Here is a 12,107-nt window from a genome sequence, read left to right on the forward strand (position 1 = left end):
AGGATCGCGATCCCATGAGGGTGAGCTAACTCCAAAAATCCGTCCTCAATTCGGATTAATAATAATAATAATAATAATAAAGTAAACATGCATGACAACAAAAAAAAACTAAGAGATAGGAAATATCAGTGTTAACTTTTGTCATCACAACATAAAAAAGGGCCTTCAGCTAGAGCCTACATAATAATAATAATAATAATAATAATAATAATAATAATAATAATAACAATGAAATATAATAGATTGCACAAGCAACCAGGCCTCTCTTAGTTTTAATTATATATATAAATATATAAATTTATCAGGATTAAAAAATTCTGACAGTTTAGCCTTAAGTTAGCCACCGTGGCATTGTAATTTCATATATGGGAATTCGTTTGATTATTTAGAGCTGCTTGTGACACATAAAATTAAATAAAAAAGAAACTAATACATTCAAGTCTTAGTATCATTTCTAAAAAAAGTTAACTAATATGGTAGCACACACACAAGTAGTCTTGACCTTTCTTTAATTTTTTGTATTTTAGGTAATGATTCATTAATGATAAGCTTTGAGCCCTGCCATGTGTTAGTTATTGTAATTGGGTAAAGTACTGTGAATTTAATAATAGGAAATAAGTTAACTTATGTCATATGAAAAACTAATCAAAAGTAAAAAACTTTGTGCCTCTTTGATGCGAGTGAATACACAATGGCAAATGAGATACGCGTGAAGAATGGTATGTTTAGTAAACATACATGAGCTTATTTGTACCTCTATTTTCTATGTTTTAACATATTGGCAAATGAGTTGATCCTGTGCTTGTTTCTACTTGTATCAAATATGGTTTCAACTTTCAAACACACAACTCTTCATGCATGGCTTTCATTCCTTACGAAAAGAAAAAAAAATTGTAATAACATTTGCACACTTTACTTTCATTTATTACAAAAATAATATACAACCTCACTCATATACTTTCAAATCCTAAGCTACCTTAGAGCTCAAATGGCTCTATGCAGGGTAATTCCTTCTTTCTTTACACTACAATTGTTCACCACTCCCCCACACAATAACAGGGGACTAAGAAGAAATTGTGAGGGACTCAGAAACAGCGAGTGGTATCAGTGTGCTACCACATTGGTCACCTTTCAATTGTGTAGTGAACCCTTTGGGTTTTGCATGTCGATACTCTCATAAGCAGCTGTAGAGTGAGGAGAGGAAGTGCGTGACTTTTATCAAAGAATTTGCATGAAATTAAGAATGAGTCGATCATGCTTTGATATATAGATGCAATAGGATGAGAGAAACCGTGTGTCATGTCAACGTGCCAATTCCAACAACTGGGCAAGAAAAGTAGATAAAGATGAAAAAGTAAAGTGTAGTAATCATACCTTTATTATTGAAATGTCATGTATGTCTGTCATTTGCAACATATAAGCGAAAGAAAAACATGATAAAAATGACAGAAAATGAAAGAAAAAAAGAGTTACCTTTTGTTGATATTGCACCTCCAGTTGCACATCCACTCAACAAAGCAACAATTTATTTTCTGCACTTGTTTTAAAAAAATTGAAATTTAGGGATAAACACTTGTTTCAAAACAAACTAAGAAACTATAGAAGAACAAAACCTACATAATAATAATAATAATAATATATCAGCCAAGAAAAAGAAAAGAGAATAGATGTTTCAAGCTTTTATCTACTGACCATTCCAAACAAAAACACCATTAAAGCGTTAAATTCCACACACAAGTTACGCTTTGAAATGTATTTTACTTTTTCTATTATGCCACATTTATTTATTTTTTTTCCATTATCTTATGCTTATTAGTTACTCTGAAAAGAATTAGTAATTTGAATGGTGGTTTAGAATCAAAGCTTCAAATTTACATACTAGCTGGAAATGGTGCAAATGATTTAGCACAGCTTGCTTTTATAAGCTCCAAATTTTCAGAAATAACTATGGAACCAGTAGAGCCCAATCTGGCCATTAGAACCCTGTTCAAACAAACAAATTAATAATCACTCCCAAAAAGATTAATAACACCATTTACCCTTAAAAGCAAAAAGAGAGGCCAATTCTGAATGCATTGGAAAAGATAAAAGTAATGCATGTGAATCTACTTGAAGAAATGGGTTGTAAATTAAGAATATTTTGCTTCTTAATTTCTCCTATAAAATTAAAATGTACCAAAAACATGAATTCAAACACAAATTTAGAAAAACAGTAAAATAAGAGATTAATGTTGCAAATGGAATATTCGTACAGCACTGTTAAAACAACTATTTAAATTGTTGCCAAAATTAGGAACAAAACTAAAAGCTCTGCGTTTCCTGCCTGCACCGCCAAGTTTGTCCTGTTTTTTACGACTTGGAAGCAACTTATGCTTTCTTAGCCTTCTTCTCATTCTTTGTTTTCTTGATCCTCTCCTTAATTTCACTGCACCACATCATAGATTCCGATAAATATGTAATAAGTAGAGCTGTTAAAAATAAAGCACTGAAACAAATAAAATTTGACACGAGGTCAAATATATACGAACATGATAGAAATGATAGAAGTTTTAAAAAAACAGAATTTACCTCTTCTAAAGTGAGAAATATAAACTTGGAGAATAAAATTCAACTATAACAATTGATAAGAAAATAAATGGCTAAGATACCTCTTACATTTGGAGTTTGCAAACAGGAAAACATGTAGATTCAACAAACAAAAATCCTCATATTAGTATTTGGTTTCTTAGCCTTCTTCTCATCCTTTGTTTTCTTGATCCTCTCCTTAATTTCAATGCACCACATCATAGATTCCGATAAATATATAATAAGTAGAGCTGTTAAAAATAAAGCACTGAAACAAATAAAATTTGACACAAGGTAAAATATATACGAACATGATAGAAATGATAGTAGTTTAAAAAAAACAGAATTTAGCTCTTCTAAAGTGAGAAATATAAACTTGGAGAACAAAATTCAACTATAACAGTTGATAAGAAAATAAATGGCTGAGATACCTTTTACATTTTGAGTTTGCAAACAGGAAAACCTGTAGATTCAACTAACAAAAATCCTCATATCAGTATTTGGTTTCTTAGTCTTCTTCTCATCCTTTGTTTTCTGGATCCTCTTCTTAATTTCACTGCACCACATCATAGATTATGATAAATATATAATAAGTAGAGCCGTTGAAAATAAAGCGCTAAAACAAATAAAATTTGACACAAGGTAAAATATATACACACATGATAGAAATGATAGAAGTTTTTTTTTTAAAAAAAAAACAAAATTTAACTCTTGTAAAGTGAGAAATATAAACTTGGAGAATAAAATTCAACTATAACAGTTGATAACAAAATAAATGACTAAGCATGTGATTATGTACACATCTATAATAAATCCAGAAATGCAAATACAAAAGTAGGCATAAACAAATAAAATGAAAACACACCGAAGAGCAGCTTCCCTAACTGCATCTCGAACTTCTGGCTTCTCAGCTCTTTTTTTTTGGATTACTTCCAAGGTTGCACCAACAATGGACCTAGAGTAAGGCTTTTTGGCAGCACGTCTCCTCTTCTTCACAACTTCTTGAGCAATGTCCTAGATATCACATGCACACAAACAATCAAAATTCAAATCATGCAACCAATGCAAAATTACTTAGCACCATAAGTTGTTTATATGTAGAATAACCAAGCACAAGACACCAATATTTTCACTTATTGGTTTATTGTTTCATCTTTAAAATAATACAATTAAATAATCACCTTTTTGTGTTGCTTTCTGTACACTACAGTCCAGGTGAGCTTTGAAGGCTTCAGGCGATTATGGAAATACCTCTTACATTTTGAGTTTGCAAACAGGAAAACCTATAGATTCAACAAACAAAAATCCTCATATTAGTATTTGGTTTCTTAGCCTTCTTCTCATCCAAACATGATGTAATCCTACCCCGCAAGGGCATTGGCTAGAAGACTCCAAGTAGATTGGGCTAGAGATCCAAGGAAAGGCCCTAGGGTTCTCATGAGCCTTAGGGTAGATTTCGAGCCCATGGGCTAAGTATGAGCCCGCTTATCTTTGTAAATATTAGAATAGGTTTTTCCTTCGTCTAGGCCTTGTATTTTGGCCATTCTAGTAGTATAGGGTTTTAGCCTTGTATTTCGGGGCATTTTGAGTTGTCTTTGTAATAAGGACTTTTTTTTTATTTTCATGTTTTTTGTCATGGGGGTGAGCTTAGCTATTATAGGGGTGTGTAGCTAAGCTCTAGCTTCTCATCTCAAGGAGGTGAGCTTAGCTATTAGAGAGGTATGTGTAGCTAAGCTCTAGCTTCTTTAAGAATCTTCTTAAGGAAGCTTCTCAAGGAGGTGAGCTTAGTTATGAGAGGGGTGTGTGTAGCTAAGCTCTAGCTTCTCAAGGAAGTTTTCTCAAAGAAGCTTCTCAAGGAAGTTTTCTCAAGAAAGCTTCTCAAGAAAGCTACCTAGTCTATAAATAGAAACATGTGTAACACTTGTTGTAACTTTGATGAATGAAAGTCTTATGAGACACACTTCAAAGTTCTACTTCTCCCCCTCTTTTATTCCTTCAATTTCGTGCTCCCCCCTCTCTCTTTCTCTCCCTCTTTCTTTTCCTCCATTGAAGCATCCTTCCAAGCTTCTTATCCAAGGCTCATCTTGGTGGTGAAGCTCCTTCTTCCATGGCTTATTCCCTAGTGGATGGCGCCTCCCCTCTTCTCTTCTCCTTTGCCTTCCGCTGCATCTCCATGGTGAAAAATCACCATTGAAGGACCTCATTGAAGCTCAAAGATCCAGCCTCCATAGAAGCTCCACAAGCAAGCTTCCATCAAAACAACACCAAGAAACCTGCAATTAAAAACCATCAAAACCCAATTGATTCTAAAGAAATTGGATAAAAATCATACCAACAACAATATCTTCTAAAGCGTCCAATATCAGCAAGTTTGTAAGAAAGTTTTCTGCGATGTCTATCCATCATCAAGCGGAAAAATTAGCCAAAAATGGTTATTTACGCCTAGTTGAGACTACCTTCTTCATAAGAACTTGTAAGAGAAGAAAATAAGAAAGTAAAATGAATTAAACTTTTCCCATAAGTTAAAATCAATTCATGCACCTCAACTTTTGGAGAAGTTAGATGAGAGAACTTTTATAAGAGTTAAGTACATAAGTTGATCCAAAAAAGGTTTTAGGGGCACTTCAAATAGGCTCAACAAAACTAAATGCAATAGCACACAAAAACATCAACAATGAAAGAATCGCAAATGCGAAAGCAAACCCAATTTTTACCGATAATAACAAATTTAAATTTTAAACCCACAGGTATAAGTACATATATAAATAAACATTTTTTAAAAAGATCTATGAAGGGTAAATTATTATTTAAACAAAGTAGGAAAGAAAGGGAATGAAGGAGAATTTCCAATGGAAACACATCTCACCAGGTAGAGATAATAATGTACAATGCACAAACAACACCAAGAAACCTGCAATTAAAAACCATCAAAACCCAATTGATTCTAAAGAAATCGGATAAAAATCAGACCATCAATAAAATTATAAAAAAGGGAAGCATGCATTCATAAATTACTCATAAAATTTGCATTGCAAGTGGTAATGTCCATAACCACAAAACTATTTATAAAATTTACAACTGAACACTTCAAATCACAAAAAAGTAGAACATTGATTCTGTAACTTAAAATGTATAACACTGAGAAACGAAAAACAAACATGCATGAGAACAAAAAGCAAACATCCATGAGAACAACAAAAACACCAAACAAACAACCATGACTTACCAAGAAAACATCAATAACAGGAAGCAAAAGTCAACACTTTTCCACTCAACAAAGAATGGACAACAGCAAAGGGACCAAAAACACAGAAAAACGAAAACTTAACATGCATCAAAACAAAAAGAAAACATGCATGAGAACAGTAGGGAAAGAAAAGCAAAACCTCGTTTACCGTCGAAAAAATGCACAACAACAAAACCAAAGTGGAGCACGACGGGAACCTTCACAAACCAAAAAACTGAAGAAGAAACAAAACAACAAGGCAAAATAGGATATAGTGGAACAAATGCACGTGAAAAGAATACCAAACCAACACAGCAAAAGTGCCACATGGCAGAAAACAAAAGCAACATAGCAAGCCAGGTGGCAGAAAAGTAAACCCAAAGCTGGGGGGTAAAATTACCAAAAACCCAGCAAAAGTGCCACATGTCAAGCTCTCAACCATGAGCATTTTAAGGATTTCATTGGACTTCTCTTTTATTATATACCTTGGATGTGAGAACTGAGAAGTAAAAAAGATAAATATATAATTTTCAAAAGTGATAGCATATGTTGATTTTTATATTAAAAGGTTACATGCATATAATGTAATATTTGAACTTTCCAATTTCAAACTAAATTGATACTTCTATATTAAATTAATCAATGATTTTATTAACTTTATAATTTTTTAGTCTTTATTCTTTTTGTAGAAATAATTTAGTATTTGAACTTTTTTCAACTTTACAATAATTAAATTGTTATATTTAATAAACTTTTTATTAAAAATGAATTTAACCACAAAATTGATTTATTTGAAGATAATTTATTCCTATATTATAAATTAAAATACATATCTTGGAGATCACTTTTTCAGTTAGATATTTTTAACATTCTTTTCTTTTTAACTATATTTTATCATCTCTACAATTAACCAAAAATTATGTCTTTCAAATCTTTTCAAACTATTATTAATTTTCTTTACCAATATATTTAATTTTCTTAATTGTCTACTTATTCTAGTCTATCATCTTTTTATCTTCATAGCAAATTGAATTTGAATATTTTTTAAATTGTTAGTAATTGAAAGTGTTCTTATCGGATTTAGTAGAACCTTCTCACACGCGGTTGCAGCATCAAAGTCTGTTAGTCATTTAGCTTTCATTGGCCTCCTTGGTTCATACTTGATCCTGAATTATGATAACTCAATTGACTAAGCTATGATTTGACCAACAAGTTTTGGTTTCTTCAGCACTGTTTGAATAAGGTGATCAATTTGGATCACTATTTGATGGCTTTGGAAGTATGTTCTTAGCCTTCTGGCCGAAGTGATTAAGGCTACAACTAGCTTTTCAATCATCTGATACTAAAGCCTCTGCATCTTTGAGGACTCGGCTTACGTAGTAAACAAGATTTTGAGTCTTTCATTCTTCTACCACGATTATAGAGCTTATAGCTTGTTTAGATAATGCTAAGTACATAATCAAGTCTTTACCTAGTTAAGGTCTAGTGAGGATGGGTGGTGAAGTGATGAACTCTTTGAGCTTCTAATAGTTGGCTTCGCATTCCTCGTTTCACTCTATTCCATCTTGTTTCTTCAATAGTTTGAAGAAAGGTTTGGTCGTGTTAGCTGCTCTTAGTAGGAATCTGGATAATGTTGTTAATTGGTTAGTGAGTATTTCCACCTCTTTTAGAGTGTTTGGACTTCTCATCTCAATGATAGTCAAAAACTTTTCCAAGTTGGCCTTAATTCCTCTATGAGTAAGCATGAAGCCAAGGAATCCTCCTTGTACCCTGAATATGCATTTTTCTAGGTTTAGCCTTATTGATTTGATCCTTATTAGAAGCGGATCGCTTAGTATAGGTCACAGAGTTTGGATGACGCCACTTCTAGAGATGGAAGATAAGTCAGGGTAGACGCCACAAGGGTTACCTTGATAAGTCCGAGATTGGTTCAACAAGGAACCCAGAAAGAAGCTTTCACAAAATACATGTATTTTCTTAAAATGTCAAAAGTTTCTTTTCTTGAAAATGAATTCAATACATATAATGTAGCTGAGGTGCAGCTGAAAAGGCACCAATTTTATTTAATTAAAATTACAAAAAAAATTAGAAAAATATTTGACATGAGCCTTCAAATTAGTTTGGTCCTTCAGCAACAATCAAGATTCTTGGTAGTGCTTCTGGGCCTTCATCCTTCTCCACTTAGGCCTTGTCAAGTATGACTGATATCATTTGTTGGAGGGTATCCTTTGACTGTTTGGTCCTACTCTTGGTCATCATAGGTCTTTACATTTGGGCAGCTTTGGGATTCTCATCATTCCCTTCTTCTTGGAAAGCATTTGCCTTCAAATCTTTAGAATCACCACTTGTAACAAATGGAGCCAAGTCAGAAACATTAAAAGAGGAACTTACTCCATACTCACCTGGAATATCTATCTTGTAACCATTGTCACTAATCCTCTCTAGTACTTGGAAAGGTCTGTCTCCTCTAGGTTGAAGTTTGGACTTTCTTTGTTTAGGGAACCTCACCTTCCTCATGTGTACCCAAACCCAATCACCTGTTTCAAGTGCCACTTTCTTCCTGTTCTTGTTGGCTTGCTTGGCATAGCTTTCATTCTTCTTTGAAATTTGAGCCTTCACTTGCTAATGCAATCTTTTCACATATTCAACTTTAGCCGGTGCATCCTTATGCTTAAAATCAGAAATGTTAGGCAATGGTAACAAATCAAGAGGAGTCAAGGGATTAAAACCATACACTACTTCAAATGGAAAGTGTTGGGTAGTGATATGTACATCCCTATTGTATGCAAACTCAACATGAGGCAGACATTCTTCCCAACTATTTATATTCTTTTTAATCACAACTCTAAGAAAAGAAGACAAATTTTGTTTACTACCTCAGTTTGGCCATCGGTTTGAGGATGACATGTGGTGGAAAAGAGAAGCTTTGTTCCAACCTTACCCCATAATGTTCTCCAAAAGTGACTAAGGAACTTGGTGTTTCGGTCTGAAATGATGCTTCTTGGTAGTCCGTGGAGACGCACCACTTCCTTGAAAAATAATTCAGCAACATGGCACACATCATCATTTTTCTTACATGGTATGAAATGTGCCAATTTTGAGAACCTGTCAACCACAACAAAAATAGAGTCTTTTCCATTCCTCGTTTGTGGCAAACCTAAAACAAAATCCATAGACAAATCAATCCAAGGATATTCAAGAACATGCAAAGGAGAATAAAGACCATGAGGCATGACTCTAGACTTTGACTGCTTACAAACAATGCACTGTTCACAAAACTTATGCACATCATGTTTTATATGTGGCCAATAGAAATTCTCCTATAACATGTCTGAAGTCTTTTGAACCCCAAAATGCCCCATTAATCCCCCCTTCGTGGACTTCTTTCACAAGCAATATTCTTATGGATCCTTTAGGCACACATAATTTTTTTTCTTTGAACAAATAGTCATTATGCTGAAAGAAACCATTAGAAGAAAATTTGGATCATGTTCATACAATTCTTTAATGTGCTCAAACCCAATGAATTTATTTTCAAGAGTATAGAATAAGGCATACCTTCTTGAAAGTGCATCAACTACTACATTGGACTTACCTTTCTTGTGCTTGACCACATATTGGAATTTTTTAATAAACTCCACCCACCTGGCATGTCTCTTGCTTAGTTCGCTTTGTCCCTTGAAATGCTTCAAGGATTCATGATCACTATGTATGACAGATTGTTTGGGTAGAAGGTAATGCTGCCAAGTTTGTAATGCCTTTACCAACGCATACAACTCCTTGTCATATGTGGAATAATTAAGGACAACCCCATTCAGTTTTTTTCCTCCCATTTAAATCCTAAATGTTTCTTGGAAATCTCAGTAAGAGGTGCTACCACAATACTAAAATCCCTAACAAATCGCCTGTAGAAACTTGCCAAACCATGAAAGCTTCTTACCTCACCAATAGTTTTAGGGGTTGGCCATTCTTGAATGGCTTTCACCTTTTCTTGATCAACCTGTACTCCCTGTGAGCTGACAACAAAACCAAGGAAAACTACATGGTCCAAACAGAACACACATTTATCTATGTTAGCATACAAGCTCTCATGCCTAAGGGCATCTAAAACTTTCCTCAAATGCACAAGATGTTCATCATGGAATTTGTTGTAAATCAAGATATCATCAAAATAAACCACAACAAATTTTCCTTGAAATTTCCTTAACACATGGTTCATTAATCTCATGAAAGTGCTAGGAGCATTGGTCAGCCCAAAGGGGCATAACCAACCATTCATACAACCCATATTTAGTTTTGAAAGTTGTTTTCCATTCATCCCCCTCTCTAATCCTAATTTGATGGTACCCACTTTTCAAATCAATTTTAGAGAAAACACAATCTCTATGCAATTCATCCAACATATCGTCTAGCCTAGGAATGGGATGTCTATGCTTTACTGTGATGTTGTTGATGACTCTGTAGTCTATGCACATCCTCCAAGTTCCATCTTTCTTTGGCACTAGAATAACTGGAATGACACACGGACTCAAGCTTTCTTGCACCCACCCCTTTTGCATGAGGTCTCACACTTGCTTCTGAATCTCCTTAGTCTCTTGTGGATTGCTTTTGTAAGCTATCCTATTAGGCAATGAAGCTCCTGGAAGAAGGTCAATTTGATGTTCTATGCCTCTTGAAGGTGGCAGTCCATGAGGAATCTCCTTTGGAAAAACATCTTTAAATTCTTGCAATAGGAGTTCAACACTAGGAGAAATAGAAATAGTTATCTCATTAGAATTATCAGCAAAAAATTAATTGTCTTTGCAGTGTCATAGATAGAGTGGCTCACGAGCAAGTAGTACTTTCCTCACTTTACTCACCTTTGTTAAGCAATTAAATTTTCTCTTATGTGTATCACTCTTCTTTTTCCTATTCCTCTTTGGTGCTTTACTCTTCTCTTTCTCTTGTTCTCTCTTTTCTCTCATTCCGATTTGGTCATCACACACTTCTCTAGGGGATAGAGGTTTAAGAATAATTTTCTGGTCATGGTGCTAGAAAGAAATCTTGTTGGTGAAGCCATCATGCACTACTTTGGTGTCATACTGCCATGGTCTTCCTAACAGTATATGAGTGGCCTCCATTGGAACCACATCACACAACACCCTATCATTGTATCTTCCAATGGTGAGACACACCTCAACCTACTGAGTCACTTTTACCTCTTCATCTTCACTAAGTCACTGAAGTCTGTATGGCCTAGAATGAGGCTTAGTATCCAAATTCAGTTTGGACACTAACCTGGAACTTGCAACATTGGTACAACTTCCTCCATCAATAATTAAAGAGCAAAGCTTACCATTAATTGTACATCTGGTGTAGAAAATACGTTCTCTTTGGGTGTTGTACTAGGCATTTGAAGCATTTTATGTTTCTGGTACTAGTGTTGGACGAGGCAGGATTATGTTTGGTTCCATCATTGGACGTTGTTGACTTTCCATGTAGGAAATATGCTAATGGACTGGACGAGTTGCCTCCCTCCTTCTTGGATATGTTGGTCCAATTGTGGTTGAAGGTGTTGGATGAGTTCCTTCTTGCTGCACTTTTCCTCTTGAGCTATTGTTCAACCCGTACTGCCTTATGCAGAAAGTCATCCAATTCCACATACTCCTGTAATTCAACAACATCTCTAATGTCAGGATTTAGACCATTCAGAAAACGAGACATTGTGTCCTTAGTTTCCTCTTTAATGTTGGCTCCATCTAGTGCCATCTCCATCTCTTTGTAGTACTCCTCCACAGTCAAACTTCCCTGGGACAACCTCTGGAGTTTCTATCGCATGGTTCTGCTGTAGCTAGTTGGAACATACTTCTTTCACATAACCCTTCTCATCTCAACCCATGTATCTATCTCCCGCCCTTCCTTTCTCATCATCTCTCTTTGATTTTTATTCCACCAAACAAGGGTATAGTCTAAGAATTCAACTGCTGCCAACTTCACTTTTTGTTGTTCAGTATAATCATTGCAAGAGAATACATGCTCAATTTTCATCTCCCAGTCTAGGTAGGTGTCTGGGTCACTCCTGCCTTTGAAAGAAGGTACATTGAGTTTTACTCCCTCAATTTTGTTCTGCCCCTCCATTCTGTTTTGCCTTGGTCCATCATTGCCCCCTCTATTCCCACCATAATGTCTTCCAGCATTCTAATTCAGTTGGTTCTCCAGCTCTTCTATTCATTCATAGAGCTCTTCATTGTTACGATTCAGCAAACGTTGTATCTGTGTAGCAATCACGTCCAATGACAAATGCTTAGATCCGTCCAGCTGATGATATTCACCATCA

Source organism: Glycine soja, chromosome 8 (genome assembly GCF_004193775.1).
Source record: "Glycine soja cultivar W05 chromosome 8, ASM419377v2, whole genome shotgun sequence".
Classification (NCBI taxonomy): domain Eukaryota; kingdom Viridiplantae; phylum Streptophyta; class Magnoliopsida; order Fabales; family Fabaceae; genus Glycine; species Glycine soja.